The sequence below is a fragment of the Lolium perenne genome, chromosome 3, assembly GCF_019359855.2.
Source record: "Lolium perenne isolate Kyuss_39 chromosome 3, Kyuss_2.0, whole genome shotgun sequence".
Lineage (NCBI taxonomy): Eukaryota > Viridiplantae > Streptophyta > Magnoliopsida > Poales > Poaceae > Lolium > Lolium perenne.
In genome coordinates, this window is record NC_067246.2 from 83,085,959 (window position 1) to 83,101,169 (window position 15,211).

The window sequence follows — 15,211 nt, forward strand, 5'->3', positions numbered from 1 at the left end:
GCGCGAAAAAATACAGCCCAGAAACAACGCTTTACCAGACGCCGTAAAATATAGTAATTTTGCAAACACATGATTGAAAATAAGATCAAACATACTACTAAAAATACATTTTAAAACGACAACAAGGACGATAATTAAATGGATACAATACATCTAAATACATCTAAAAATCTGAGAAGTCAACTCTGACAGCTCAGTCAAGACCAAATCCGCCCTACGTTCATCGTTTTCATCGATGGTCGTCAGGCCTGCTTCGTGGGCCTCGATGAACCGCTTGCGCGCGCGAATGCCCTCCTTCTCCGCCCTGCGCCCCGCCTTCTTCTACACGAAGAAGACACGTTCGTCGATGACATCATGCGGGAAGGCGGGGGTCCATGCCTCCATGGCGCGTTCATCCGCCTGTGAGATGGTAAGGCGGCGCTGAATCTACTTGCGCCGGAGGCGCTGCTCGGCGGTGACGAGGCCGTCGAAGCCGGCCAAGAACTCCGCCTCCGCGAGCGATTCGCAGTCCTTAAAGTTGAGCTGCTGGCGGTCAGGCGCCATGCCTCCGTGTCGTAGGCGCGCCGCCTACTCAACGGTGTCGAAGGTGCCGAGGGCAGTGGTGGACCCACCGTAGGGGCGAGCAGGGGTGGCCGCCCCGGGTCTCCCGCGGCTGATCAGGGTACCCCTCGTCGCCACCTTGTCTCCGGCGGCCGAACGGAGCAGCGCCATTGGTAGATTAGTTCGTCGATGGAAGCATTCCGTTCACACAGTGACACAGGTCGAAAGGGGCACCGAGAAGATAGCCATAGTGGGCTTGGATATAAGTGAGAGGCCTATCAACGCGTCACACACAGACCCTGGTAACCTCGTGGTAAAAAAAAGCGGGCACCGAACCTACCGCTCCGTTTAGAAGAAAAATCCTTTTCTCAAAAAAAAAAAAAAAGAAGAAGAAAAATCCTTCGCTCTGCATCTTCAATCGTTCGTGCACCCATCTTAAAAATAAAAAATTCTCTAGTGCATGCACTGCTACTTCTCACACAATATATGTCTCGTCCGAAATTTGGATCATAGTGTGGCACACGACTAGTGTTTCTAGCGGAAGTACACTTTCTAAATTTCCTTAATAGTTTCATGTTCTCCATAGCTATATAAATTGGGTTAATTATTGGTTTGCCACTACAGCCCGCGCAACACTCAGTTTTGCCACTAGAGCAGAATGGTGCTCGGTTTTGCCACTAGTGTGTGTGCAACGACTCGTTCCGTGAGTCTGCCGTTTCATTCAGGTCAACGTCCTTGACTCGGCTGTTTCAGGTGGGACCAGGCGGAGACGCATTTGAAAAGAGGACCGTTGCTGGCCGTTTGACGTGGGACCCACGAGGCAACCGTTGGAGCTCAACCCCATTTAAAATCTCTGAACGCGCGGCGGAGCTCGCAGCGGTGAGCAGAAATCGACGGGGTTGGAGACGCCCCCTCGCAGAGGTGCGGCGCGGGCGACTGAGAGGGCCTTGTTGACGGGGAGCGCCGCCGACGGCGCGAGCTGCGGAGGGCGCAACCGTCTGCCAGAAGCACCTCACGGTTCAGATCCCCGACGGGGAGCGCCGCCGACGGCGGGAGCTGCGGAGGGCGCAGCCGTCTGCCAGAAGCACCTCACGGTTCAGATCCCGCGCCACCTCTATCCATGTCTTCTTCTAGCTCCCGTGCCACCTCTCGGTTCGAGCTTCCGGTGCGCATGGAGATGCCGATCCTCCTCTGTCCGCGGTGCCGGGCGCCTGTTGATCGGAGGATTTCGCGCACACCGAAGAACACCAATCGTCCGTTCTACGTGTGCAGCAGCGAGAAAGGGGTAAGAATAGTGGAAATTTCAGTATTTTGTGCATAGTTTGTGCTCAATGTGGTTGATCTCTTTCGTGTGCTTGCAGATAAAATGCTTCGTTTGGGTCGATGTTTTGCTCCAGACGCTGATGAATCAGCTGCTGGATGAGCACGAAGAATGGTTGCCCATCTTGCCACAGACGACACGGGTCGCCGCGATAGCTAGTGCAGAAGAGACGCAGGGCGGAGCACGCATTGACAGAGAGGTAGCTTTTGAGCTAAGGTGGATGAACCAGAAGATTAGAGAGCTCGAAGATCAATCAAAAATTTGGAATTACATTTGTGCATTTGTAGGCGGTATTGTCATCGCACTAGGTTTAATGTTGACATTGTATGGAAAGGCATGACTTTGTCATGAATTTGTAAGCTTCAAATTGTATGAACTTGTAAGCTTGAATTTGCAAGCTTGAAATAAATAAATCTGATCAAAATTCGCTAGTGGCAAAGGTTTGGCTTTGGGCAGATGAGAAGGGTGTTTAAAAAAACGGTGAAAAATGAACAAACAAAAAAGGGTGCGGCTGGGACTCGAACCCAAGACCGCTTTGTTTGGTAGCGTGAAGGATTGCTCTGGTAACCAGTGGGGTGGATGGAAAGCTATTGAAAAGCAAAAGAAAGAAATCTAGCTATAGTTAGTTCTAGTTCGTGACTTGGTTTATGGTGTAAGGACGCATATGTTTGTTCTTTGTGTTTATGCACGCTGCTTAACCAAAAACAGGGCGGGTCTTTGTTTTTCAAGCATTACGTGTTTGTGGTTTAGGTTGAAAAAATAATCAAACAAAAAAGGGTGCATCTTTCTATTTTTGCGAGGGAAAAAGGGTGCATTTATCTGATTTCAAGCATTGCGTGTTTGTGATTTTTTGTTTCATACTTATATGGATACCCTACTTATATTACATCAAAGTTCATACTTGGATCCATGTTTGTGATTTCATGATTCGTACACCCTTGATACATTACATCGAAATCATAGAAAAATAAGATATATGAGATGCAAATATTGGTAGCAAGATCATGACGCAAAATAAATATTGAGTGACACACGACTTGACACGACTCGACACGGAACCACATAGAAAATGAAAACGTAAAGCTAAAAAAACATGACGAGCTTGACGAGAACACATCTTGGCCGCACCACCTGCGCCGCACCACCGTCTTCACTTGTAGTACGGGAGGCAGTGCATAGGTTTTCCGGAGAAGAAGATGGCGTCGCAATCGGTGAAGACGTTGTAGGTGGTGAAGAAGATTGACTCGCAGCCGCACCAGAAGACCTCACGGAGGAGGGCGTACGCGTCAAATCGGTTGGCGAAGGTGACCGTGAGCAGCTTGAGGGCGACGCCTTCACGAGACTCGTTGACGTAGTACATGACGGGCGAGCCCGGCGGGAGGTGGGAGAAGCCCTCGTCGAGGAAGTCTCGAGTGAGCTCGACCTCGGTCCTCCACCTCGACTTTGCCCACACACGGAGCGTGGTCTCGACGAGGACTTCCACCAGATAGAGTAGCTCCGGCCTGGTGCGCGGACGGCGGAAGGTCGGTCCCGTGTACTGCATCTTCGGAGAGGCAGAGAGGCTCGCTTGAGTGCACGCGTGGTGCTTTGGAGAGGGAGAGGAAGAGAGGCTCGCTCGGTTGGTGTGTGGGAGAGGAAGAGAGGCCCCTTATAAAGAGGTTGGCTCATAATTCGGGTTCCTAATGAATTAACGCGTGGCTAGCCGTCTTCCAAAAATAATTAAGCGTATTGACACGATCGACGATGGCAAAACTGATGCCGCTGCATCGCTGCGAGAGCTGAGACGATGGCAAGGCTGAGACGCTGCCTCGATGCATTAAAAGGCGTCGGCGAGTGAGGTACGTGGAAAGGGGCGTTGGCGTGGCGCATGCATGGCGCATGCAACGCAGGCCCAGACACGCGGGACGGCCCAACGGACCAACGGACAGTTCAGTGTGTGTTCTTATAGCCCACCGTACGCGTGGAGAAAGGAACCAATCATGTTGAAGAACGAGGGTGTCCACGGATCGGCCCCAAAACCTTCTAGAAGGCTAGATCGGACGGCTGGCGTTACCGCAGTGAACGGTCCACAATGCAAAACAGAGCAACCCACGGATCGGTCCGGTTTCCTTCTAGAAGAATAGGGTTAGCTGGTCAAAGCACTACAAGAAAAGTTCTGATAGACAACGTCTCAAAATCGTCCGCTAAGGGGTATTTTTCGTCGCCTATGGGCCTAACCCGACGATATGGGTTCTGTTGTCGAAACTGCGTCAGGCAAAGTCCTACGACGATTTTTTCGGTCCGTCGTGCTTGGGCGCCCTTCCGCCACGGAAAATCGGACCGTTGCCCAAGTGTTTCCGGGAGCCCGTTGACTGCTGACGTCATGCAAACTGACACGTGCGACGCGTAATCGCGCAACGGCGTTAACCGGCTGAAACCCCGTGGTAGATGGTAGGCCCACACGAGGCCTGCCACGTCTTAAGCGGGCCGGCCCATTAAGTTTACGGGCCGGGCCAGCTAACTTAGTTTGACCGGTCAACTATATACCTGGGCTGGTCCATTAGTTACGTGGGCCGGGCCTAACCTCTAAGGTTGACTAGTCGAAACTTTAATGGGCCGGCCCACTAAGCATGTGGGCCGGGCCGAATGCACTTGTTTGACCGGTCAACAGGCAAAAGGGTCGGCCCACAAGACATGTGGGACCCACTTTCTTGTTATCGGGCCGGCCCATTTAACAAGTGGGGTCCACCTTACAGCAAGTGGGCCGGCCGAAGCAGTTATTGGGCCGGCCCAATTAGCATGTGGGTCCCACTTTCCTGCTATCGGGCCGGCCCATTTAGTACGTGGGGTCCACAATAGATCAAATGGGCTGGCCCAACAAGCCAGTGGGCCGGGCCAAAAGCACAGGTGGGTCCCACTTTCCTGCTATCGGGCCGGCCCATTTAGTATGTGGGGTCCACCATATAGCAAGTGGGCCGGCCCAACAAGATAGTGGGCCGGGCCAAAAGCACAGGTGGGTCCCACTTTCCAGTTAAAGGGCTGGCCCATTTAGTATGTGGGGTCCACCATATAGCAAGTGGGCCGGCCCAACAAGATAGTGGGCCGGGCCAAAAGCACAGGTGGGTCCCACTTTCCTCTTAAAGGGCCGGCCCATTTAGTATGTGGGGTCCACCATATAGCAAGTGGGCCGGCCCAACAAGATAGTGGGCCGGGCCAAAAACACAGGTGGGTCCCACTTTCCTATTAAAGGGCCGGCCCATTTAGTATGTGGGGTCCACCATATAGCAAGTGGGCCGGCCCAACAAGATAGTGGGCCGAGCCAAAAGCACAGGTGGTTCCCACTTTCCTGTTAAAGGGCCGGCCCATTTAGTCTGTGGGGTCCACCATATAGCAAGTGGGCCGGCCCACCAAAAAAGTGGGTCGGGCCAAAAACACAGGTGGGTCCCACTTTCCACTTAAAGGGCCGGTGACAAGGTATCAACTTGTCAATGCCTACAGATTGTAGACTAGGGTTTTGTTAGATGTAGAGGGCAAGTAGATCTCGAAGGTTTCAGCCGAAAAGTACTCGACGATGTAAAAACTAGGGTTTGAGAGACAATGATTTGGTCCTTTCTGCGTCCCTCGACTCCCCCTTATATAAGAGGCGGAGCCGAGGGTTTCGTATTGTACAAGTTACAGAATCCGGGTAGGTTTCTAACTCCTCCCGCAAGATTACAAATAATGCTTCCTATTACAACTCTAGCTTTCCTTAACAACATCTTGGGCTTCCGAACCTTCTTATTCTTCGGGTAGTGGGCCTTCAGTAAACCCCGGGTACCATCATTGGCAGGCCCATTGGGGATGCCTATGTCAGTAGCCCCCGAGATTTTGCTTGAATCGTAGAGTCAGGGAAAATCTCCACTGTTTATTTTTACTCGATAATTCAAAAACCTTTCTATATTTTTTCACATAAGTTTCTATATTGTTGTTGCTGCCAAAACCCACCGGCGGGCAGCGACGGGCAACACCGTAGAGCCGGGAACAACCTAGGGCTGCGGCTGGCCGAGGTCCCTCCGAGCGACGGCCCGCAAAGCCTTCTGGTACACACGTCCGATGCTGATGCAAGGGCGTGCCACCTGACCTATACCTGGTCAGGAAGGTGATGGAGATGCCTCGCTTAGTTTCCTGCATGGCATACACGTAAACATTAAATACGAGCCTCGATCGGCTCTCAGGTTATCCTGTGAATCGGCTCAAGGAGCCGATCCACCCATGATTCGTACGAGGTGCACGAATATATGGTGGTCCTGCTTGATCAAGATAAAGCTAATGAGATCTACGACGATTTAGGGTTTTCACCGCATAATCGGATCATCCTACTCAGGATTGGGCCTCGCGGCCACGCACGGTGATCGTAAGCCGATCCTAGACAAGGCCTAAAAACCAACACGAGGTTGATCCCCGGAACATCCTGTCTAGGACTAGCAAACGAGACCCTACGTGCCGCTGGATCCTCCAACCCTTTGTAAGGCCTAACTATTGCAGATATTAAACTAATCCTTGATGAACAAGGAGCAACCGTAACGGATCAGATCTACTAAATAATGATCAAGCGGGGTACCGCCCCTACACCTAAAATAGGCGTAAGGGCGGCTAGATATGCAAGGGTTGCACTACGATAGCATGTTACGCGAAGAACTATGCTAACCCTAACACATCTATGATAACTACGTTGCTCGCCATCAACAAGGCTTCAGTACGAGCAACGCATGAACAACGTGGAGCTTGTGCTGCCTAGATCGCAAGATGCGATCTAGGCAGCATGTTGCTTACCGGTAGAAACCCTCGAGACGAAGGAGTTGGCGATGCGCCGAGATTGATTTGGTTGGTTGAACGTTGGTTGTTGTTTATTCCATAAACCCTAGATACATATTTATAGTCCAGGGGACTTTCTAATTTAGGCGTGCACCTAACCGTGCACGGGTAAAACTCTATCTTCTAATCTAAGATGCGATCTATTATAACTAAAGATACACGGGCAATCTAGCCCAAAGTCTTCGTGCAAGGCCGCTTCAGAGATCTTTCACATGTAACCTTCCAAGCCCATCTCCCTTACGGCCCACCTCCTGATTTGGCCAAAATCTGGTGATAACACATGCCCCCCTGGTTTTGGCAATGATAATTTCAAAACCACTCTGTTTTTCCTTCGAAGGGTCATGTCGTGGTAGAGCAGACCTGGCGCAGTATTCTTCATCATGATGACCTGTCTTTCCAGCTTCTCTGCAAAATTCGATAGTTTTGGCATCACTTCCTCGGAAACTGCAATGGCATTAAATTTCCACCAGGCTTCTCATTATTTAACTGTGCCGATCGATTAGCTCTCTTCATCCCCTTCCTCTGTTCCAGCCATCGGCACCAAAAAACCCCCTTCCCCTGTAACGATGTCTTCCTCTTCCTCTGTCTCCTCCGGCCTCTCCCTCCAGTCCTTCTCTTCGAGCGAGCCGGAGTGGAACTCCGATCACGCGCTAGAGGGCGACCTGCCTCTGACCGATGGGGAAGAGGACCTCAAGTTCCTCATCAATGGGGAGCTGATAAGCGAAAGTGAAGACGACCTCCATCCTTGGGCGAAACCCACCTCCCCCGATGTGAAGGGGGAAGAAGTAGAGGAAGAGGAAGAAGAAGAGGAGGGCGGCCCCTCTCCCCCCGCTAAGCTTCTGCTGGCCAAGTGATTCCGCGCTTGGGCGGACAGCGAAGACGATGATGATGACGAGGAGGAAGAGGAGGAGGATGAATCCTCCTCCTCCATCGGGTATCCGCCGACCAAGCGCTTCCGCTCCTGGGAGGACAGCGAGGATGATGATGATGATGAGGAAGACGAAGCTCCGGCCAAGGGCTGGGGTAGCAGCAACGAGGAGCTTCCTGGGAGCAGCGCCGACGACCTCGACGACGGCGACGATGAGGACAGCGACGACTAGTAGAGTAGGACTAGTAGTAGCAGTGCACTAGGCACCAGATCCCTCTTTTGAGAGCCATCGGCTCTTTCTTGTAAAGCCGCTCCTTTGAATTAATGAAATTGTTCTTTCAATTAATCCAATTTCACTCCTTCCGCTAGTCATACCAAGACCGATAGCAACGTATCGGATTCCTTTTCCTTTGGACGCCCGTGAAGCCGGACTCAAATGTCGATTAGACCGCCAGTCAAGCACTTCTCAAATTCAGGCTGTGATTTGATATCTGACCATGATTTCTCGCAACCCCTTAGCCGATGACTACTCATCGGCTATTTTGAGAATCGAGTCCCTTTCCTTTTCTTGCAGCGACAGGACGGTCCAAAACCTGTAAAGCCGACGGCCTCCTTTTCCGGTTCCTCTCCGTAGCTTTAGCGCTTTCTTTTGCAACACCGAATCGCTTTCGAGAAGATCACGATGCAGGGTCAGTCGATGCGACTCCAATCGGCTCTCAAAACAGAACATCTACCAAGTTAGCTGCCCCCCGAGCCTTAATCAAGGCGAGAATACCGGCGAGGACGCACAGGTCGTTGATCAGCTTTCTTCTACTGAACGTCGATGTTGATGTGAACTTTGAGCACATAGCCAGTAGGTCTTGGTCTTGTGTAACTGTACTAGAGTCGATGGCTGCGCATCGGCTTCGCTTCTTGTGCAAAATTTTTTATTGGCCGATTTTTCCTAATCGGCCCCCAATGTTTCACTGCACGCATGTTTACACATGTTTATCTGCACATGTTCATCTGACTATATGCCCCCCGAGCCGAATCTGCCAGATGACTGCAGATATCGGCTTTTGTGGTTAGCCAGGGCACTGCACTTGCACGTCGGCTCCGCGAGGATTCGTGCTGATTTTCATCCGCCGACGTGGCCGCTACCCAGTAGCTCGATGCTGAACACAAGCAGAACATGTGGTGACGATAATTTTAGCCGATTGCTGGAATCGGCCTCCATATCGATTGAAGCGCTGACTGAAGGTTCTGTAATGCTCCTTCATAATTTTTGGGGCCGATCACAAGGATCAGCCTCGCCACGTTTGCTCATCGCTTTGCTTCAGCTACTTGGTCAGGCTGGTGGATAAAACCAGCCCAACCTCTGACTTGATGCGCTTGCTGTCGTCCACCTTGAGTGCATCGTAGAATCGTGGAGCACTAAGCTCCGTCGGAAGGACGAGCACCATGTTTGTACCAGCCGATGTTTCATCATCGGCTTTCCTTTGCTTGGGACGCCACTCCATTTTCCGTGGACGACCCTCTTCATCCAGGGTTCGCTGAACTTTCACAGCCAGATCAGGTCGTGCCTTCCTTAGCGTATGCAAGTATAACCTTTCGGCTTCCTCCAGGCCGCGCAATCGCTGAACCCTGCGCTTTTGGGAACGGCTGAGTCTATCAGGGCACCACCTTGGACGGTGGTACCTGTCTTCTTCTTCTTCTTGTCCCTCGTCTTCTGAATCCTCGAGATCTGCCCACCGAGGGGACTCAGCGCGTTTGCTTTGTGGCGGGAGAGGCCCTAAGCGCCCGAACACAGACACGTTGGCTGCCTCCTTCTTCTTCTGGTTGCATTCTGGGCAATTGCCGATTGCCCTCATTCCTGAATCCCAGCAGTGTCTGAAGAAGGGGCAGTCCCAGTGCCTGTCGTTGTCGTCTTGCTCCCTTGATTCTTCTTTGGCACGGCGCTCATGCTCCTCCTCATCGTGATTGTGCCGACGATGTCTTCTGGCTTCTCTAGCCAGACGATCTCTTTCATCATCATCGCTGGATCGTCGGCGTTGGTCATACTGACTCACATACTTGTTGAGAAGGTGATCAGAGAGGGGTCGCTGATATCTTATGTTCTTCACTTCTCCCTCTGTGACGTAGCGCTTGCCATCATGACGGAGCCGATCGCGTGGAGCGGCCTCCTCTGTATCCTTGCTACGAGAGCAGCTGCCCTCGTCCCCATCTTTGCCAGAGTGGTGCCCAAGTCCTACCATGTTGATGCTGAACGAGGACCCTGGCTAGCAACCTTCAGGGTAAGTGCATTCTACCATGTTAACGGCGGGGAAGGGTTGGGTGTCGACCTTCATGGCGTACTGGTTGAAAATCAGACGCCCTTTTTCTATCGCCGCTTGGATGTGCTGACGCCACACCCTGCAGTCGTTGGTGGCATGGGAGAGCGAGTTATGCCATTTGCAGTATGGCTTTCCGTTCAGCTCTTGCACCGTGGGGAATTTGAGACCTTCAGGAATCGTCAACTGCTTCTCCTTGAGCAGGAGGTCGAAGATTTTCTCAATTTTGGTAACGTCAAAATCAAAACCCCTGGGCGGACCTGGTGGCTTAACCCATTTGCAGGACACGGGGGTTGCCCCCCGAGTCCATTCAGCCATTGCTACCTCTTGATCTCCCGCAGAAACTTCGTCTTCCTCTGCATCGACACGCTTGAATTTGTCCTGGTACAGGTCCGGGTGGCGCTGTTCATATGCCGACAGTTTCTGAACCATGTGTGCCAGTGAGGGATAGTCTGCTTGGGAGGCCATGTCCTTGAGCGGTGTTGCGAGGCCCGCTACTGCCAGCTCGACTGCTTCCTTTTCAGTTATACGAACCGAATAACATCGGTTCCTAAGATTCCTGAAGCGCTGGATGTATTCTGTCACAGTTTCTCCACGCTTCTGACGTAGTTGTGCTAGATCGGCAATGCCGGACTCGAAAGCCTCTGAATGGTACTACATATGGAACTGCTCTTCCAACTGCTTCCAAGTCCGGATGGAGTCTGGTGGCAAAGAGGTGTACCATCCGAAAGCCGATCCCGTGAGGGACTGTGAGAAGAGCCTCACGCGTAGTTGATCCGACACTGAGGCCGGTCCTAGTTGTGCCAAATATCGGCCCACGTGCTCGATGGAGCTGGAACCATCTGATCCACTGAATTTGGAGAAGTCAGGGAGCTGATATTTAGGTGGTAGCGGGATCATCTCGTAGTTGTCGGGGTACGGCTTGGAATAGCCGATTGCCCTCCGTTTCGGCACCATGCCGAACTGGTCTCTCAGTATAGCACTGATCTGATCCGCTGTGCTGGCTGCAGGAGTTGAACTCTGAAGATTCGCCGGGGTGGCGTACTTAGCCAGCCATGCTTGCTTTTCCAGCTCTGAGCCAACTGCAGGAGCTGAGCTCTGGAGGTTCGTCGGGGTGGCATATTTAGTTAGCCACGTCTGCTTCTCAAGATCTGTTGCTGACGTTCCTCCTACTTTCCCAGAAGCCCCTGTTGTTGCGGCCTGGTTTGTGAGCGCCCAGTTACCGCAATCTGGCACATACGTGCACATGTACCCGTGAGGGATCTCCTTAGGCGCCTCATGCAAGAACTGGCAGTCACTAGGGTCACCACCTATCTTGTAGACGACGAATGCCGGTGAATTCGGCACTCCTGGTGCTGCCCACGCAAATGGCAGCGGTGGACGGGACTGGAGTGGCAACTCTCCTTGATGCGTCCCGAGAGCTGGTCCTGACGGCGAGTACTGGTGCCTCATGATCTCCTGGATCACGCGAAGAGCGACACGCTCCAACGTGTTTACCAGGTTCTCAGAGTGGCGGTGTAGCGAGTGAGCCACCAAGTAGTTGATCTCCTGCCGCAGGGACCTGGTGCGTTCTTCTGACGGGGCAGAGAGGTCTATCCCATCGAGTGCACCATCAGGCGTGAACCCCTTCCACCTGATGCCATGTCAACGGGTTCTGTGGAAAGAGCCGATGAGGTTGGCTTCGAGGATTGCTTTGACCTCGTCATACTTCTTCTTGAGCTCGTCGGTCAGATCCTCGTACGTGACCGGCGTGCCGTCCGCCATCTCAGATGTAGATGGCGATGTGGTTGATGTAGACGATTGTCCCACCGGGCGTGCCAGAATGTGTTGCTGCCAAAACCCACCGGTGGGCAGCGACGGGCAACACCGTAGAGCCGGGAACATCCTAGGGCTGCGGCTGGCCGAGGTCCCTCCGAGCGACGGCCCGCAAAGCCTTCTGGTACACACGTCCGATGCTGATGCAAGGGCGTGCCACCTGACCTATACCTGGTCAGGAAGGTGATGGAGATGCCTCGCTTAGTTTCCTGCATGGCATACACGTAAACATTAAATACGAGCCTCGATTGGCTCTCAGGTTATCCTGTGAATCGGCTCAAGGAGCCGATCCACCCATGATTCGTACGAGGTGCACGAATATATGGTGGTCCTGCTTGATCAAGATAAAGCTAATGAGATCTACGACGATTTAGGGTTTTCACCGCATAATCGGATCATCCTACTCAGGATTGGGCCTCGCGGCCACGCACGGTGATCGTAAGCCGATCCTAGACAAGGCCTAAAAACCAACACGAGGTTGATCCCCGGAACATCCTGTCTAGGACTAGCAAACGACACCCTACGTGCCGCTGGATCCTCCAACCCTTTGTAAGGCCTAACTATTGCAGATATTAAACTAATCCTTGATGAACAAGGAGCAACCGTAACGGATCGGATCTACTAAATAATGATCAAGCGGGGTGCCGCCCCTACACCTAAAATAGGCGTAAGGGCGGCTAGATATGCAAGGGTTGCACTACGATAGCATGTTACGCGAAGAACTATGCTAACCCTAACACATCTATGATAACTATGTTGCTCGCCATCAACAAGGCTTCAGTACGAGCAACGCATGAACAACGTGGAGCTTGTGCTGCCTAGATCGCAAGATGCGATCTAGGCAGCATGTTGCTTACCGGTAGAAACCCTCGAGACGAAGGAGTTGGCGATGCGCCGAGATTGATTTGGTTGGTTGAACGTTGGTTGTTGTTTATTCCATAAACCCTAGATACATATTTATAGTCCAGGGGACTTTCTAATTTAGGCGTGCACCTAACCGTGCACGGGTAAAACTCTATCTTCTAATCTAAGATGCGATCTATTATAACTAAAGATACACGGGCAATCTAGCCCAAAGTCTTCGTGCAAGGCCGCTTCAGAGATCTTTCACATGTAACCTTCCAAGCCCATCTCCCTTACGGCCCACCTCCTGATTTGGCCAAAATCTGGTGATAACAATTGTACAGGGATAATGGTAGTTGGGGCTAGTTCATCTGACGGATCAGGTACTAGTTAACTGCTCTAGTGGCAATCCGCAAAAACCTACTTCAAAATCACGTCCCTGGACATGATCTCGGGATACTGGTGTAAACTTCGACATGTGCCGCTTAAGGTCTTACCGTTCTGTCGAGTCCCAGTTATATTTATCGGGTACCTAACGTGTCCGTTAGGATTTTTCTTCGTATCTGTTGATACGGATAAAAGTAGCAAACCGACGTCAGAGACGGCGCCACGCCTCACAGAACGGATCTGGGGTCTTACCTTCGCAAAGTTTTGCAGCATTCAGAAATTAATCGCAACTTTGGCGTGCTGAGAATATATTGTCGAGTGCTTATTCGGCTGTCGGAATGGCACATTTTATTGAGTCAAAGATGACTTATATTGCTTTCCCGATGGGAGTATATGCAGAGTTATTTATAACTCGAAATATACTCTGTTGCTCTTTTGTCGTTCTTCTTTATGATTTCATCGGGCACGCGAACAGCGTTCCTGATGGGAGTAGCACCCGAGGCTACAGCCAAGGACTTGTGCTTGGTTGTAGGCTCCACGCCTTATGCCGCTATAGTTTCTTTCTCTCCCGAAGTTTTGTAATTTCTCGGGTGCGCGAACAGCGCTCCCGATGGGAGTAGCCCCCGAGGCTATGAACAAATATTTGTATTTGATCATAGGCTCATGCCATTTTTTTTTGCCTTTCTTGATCTTTTCATTTTTTCAAAGTAGCCCCCGAGCATTTGTTCAAAAACTTGTATTTGATCGAAGGCTTAGCATCATTTCCCATGTCGCCTTTTATGAAATTGTAAAGTCGATTTTTTTGCTCTGCCAAGGTGACGTTACTGCTGACGATAGCCACGATTGAAAGTCAAGAATCGCGAGAAGCCTTCTCCCACTGCCTTGCAGGCCCAATTAATCCATTAACTTAACACATCGTGCAAGTGGGGGACACATGTCCTCCGCTTTTTCCGGCACACGTTCCGTAACTTCTTCGATGTTAAGTTACTTTTTTACCCTCATTTCCACGTGGCTATCATCTGCCATATATTTTCCTTATCCGACGGTCCGCCGCTTCAGCGCACCTCTATATAAGGTCTTCTTCTTCTTCTTCTTCCTCGAGCACCTCCGCTCGCGCCGTCCTCCTGTTTCCATCTGCAAATTTCCTCCTGCGACCCTGCGCCATCCAAGCTCTTCATCCCCAAGCTGCAAATCCTGCGCCATTGCTAATGCCACCTCGCCGGTTGACAAGGCACAGCACGCCGGATTCCTCCATGGCCGCCGTGGATCTGGGGACGGCGGAGTGGGAAAGATCAAAAATTTCCAACCAGGACATCAACATGCTGAAAAAACTGGGGATCAGCAAGAAGCCCAAAGCTCTATGCTTCCCCAGTGAGGAGAGCTACCCAACCCCTCCAATGGGGTACCGGGTAAGTTTTGTCGACCACCTCATCCGCGGTCTTTCCGCCCCTATTCATCCTTTTCTCCGCGGACTGCTCTTTATCCATGGTTTGCAACTCCACCACCTCACGCCAAATTCAATCCTCCATATCTCCATTTTCATCACCCTCTGCGAGGCCTTCCTTGGCGTCCAGCCTAACTGGGCGTTATGGAAGCGCATTTTCTTCTGTCGCCGTAATGGCTCGCCCAATGTCGCCTATAATATAGGCGGCGTTGTAATTTCTGTTCGGCCCACTGTCGACTACTTCGACGTCAAACTTCCTGACTCAGTTCAAGGGTTGCGCAAGAAGTGGCTGTATATTCAGGAGGAGAACCATGGATGTGCTGAAGACAACATCCCTCCTTTTGATGGCGCCGAAAAAATCCTTCGCCGCCGCTCCTGGGACGCAGAGGCTACCGAAGAAGAAAAGGCGTCGACAGAAACCTTGATGGCTCGTATCCACGAGTTGCAAAATACTCGCGGCAAAGAGCTGTCTGGTATCCAAATCACGGCTTATTTTCTTAGGACTAGAGTGCAGCCGCTTCAGGCTCGTAAAAATCCTCTCTGGAAGTATGCTGGTGACGAGGACGTAGATCGGCTGTCGGTGGATTTGGAGGTCAAGGATTTAGAAAAGCTTGTCCGAAAAATCTCTTCTCTCAGCAAAAAAGATTCTGTCCCTTCGTCCTGTCGTGTAAAACCATACAGCGCCACCAATGCGCTTCCCGAGGTAATTTTTGTCGGTTGATTTGTTATTGCTTTGCTATTTTTCTGTAATTCCTTTTTTATTGACATCTTCCCCTGTTTTATATAGAACCATCCAAATCTTGTCTCGCTTCCTCCCCTTCCTGAAGATGGATAAGTCGAGGAAAGGGCCG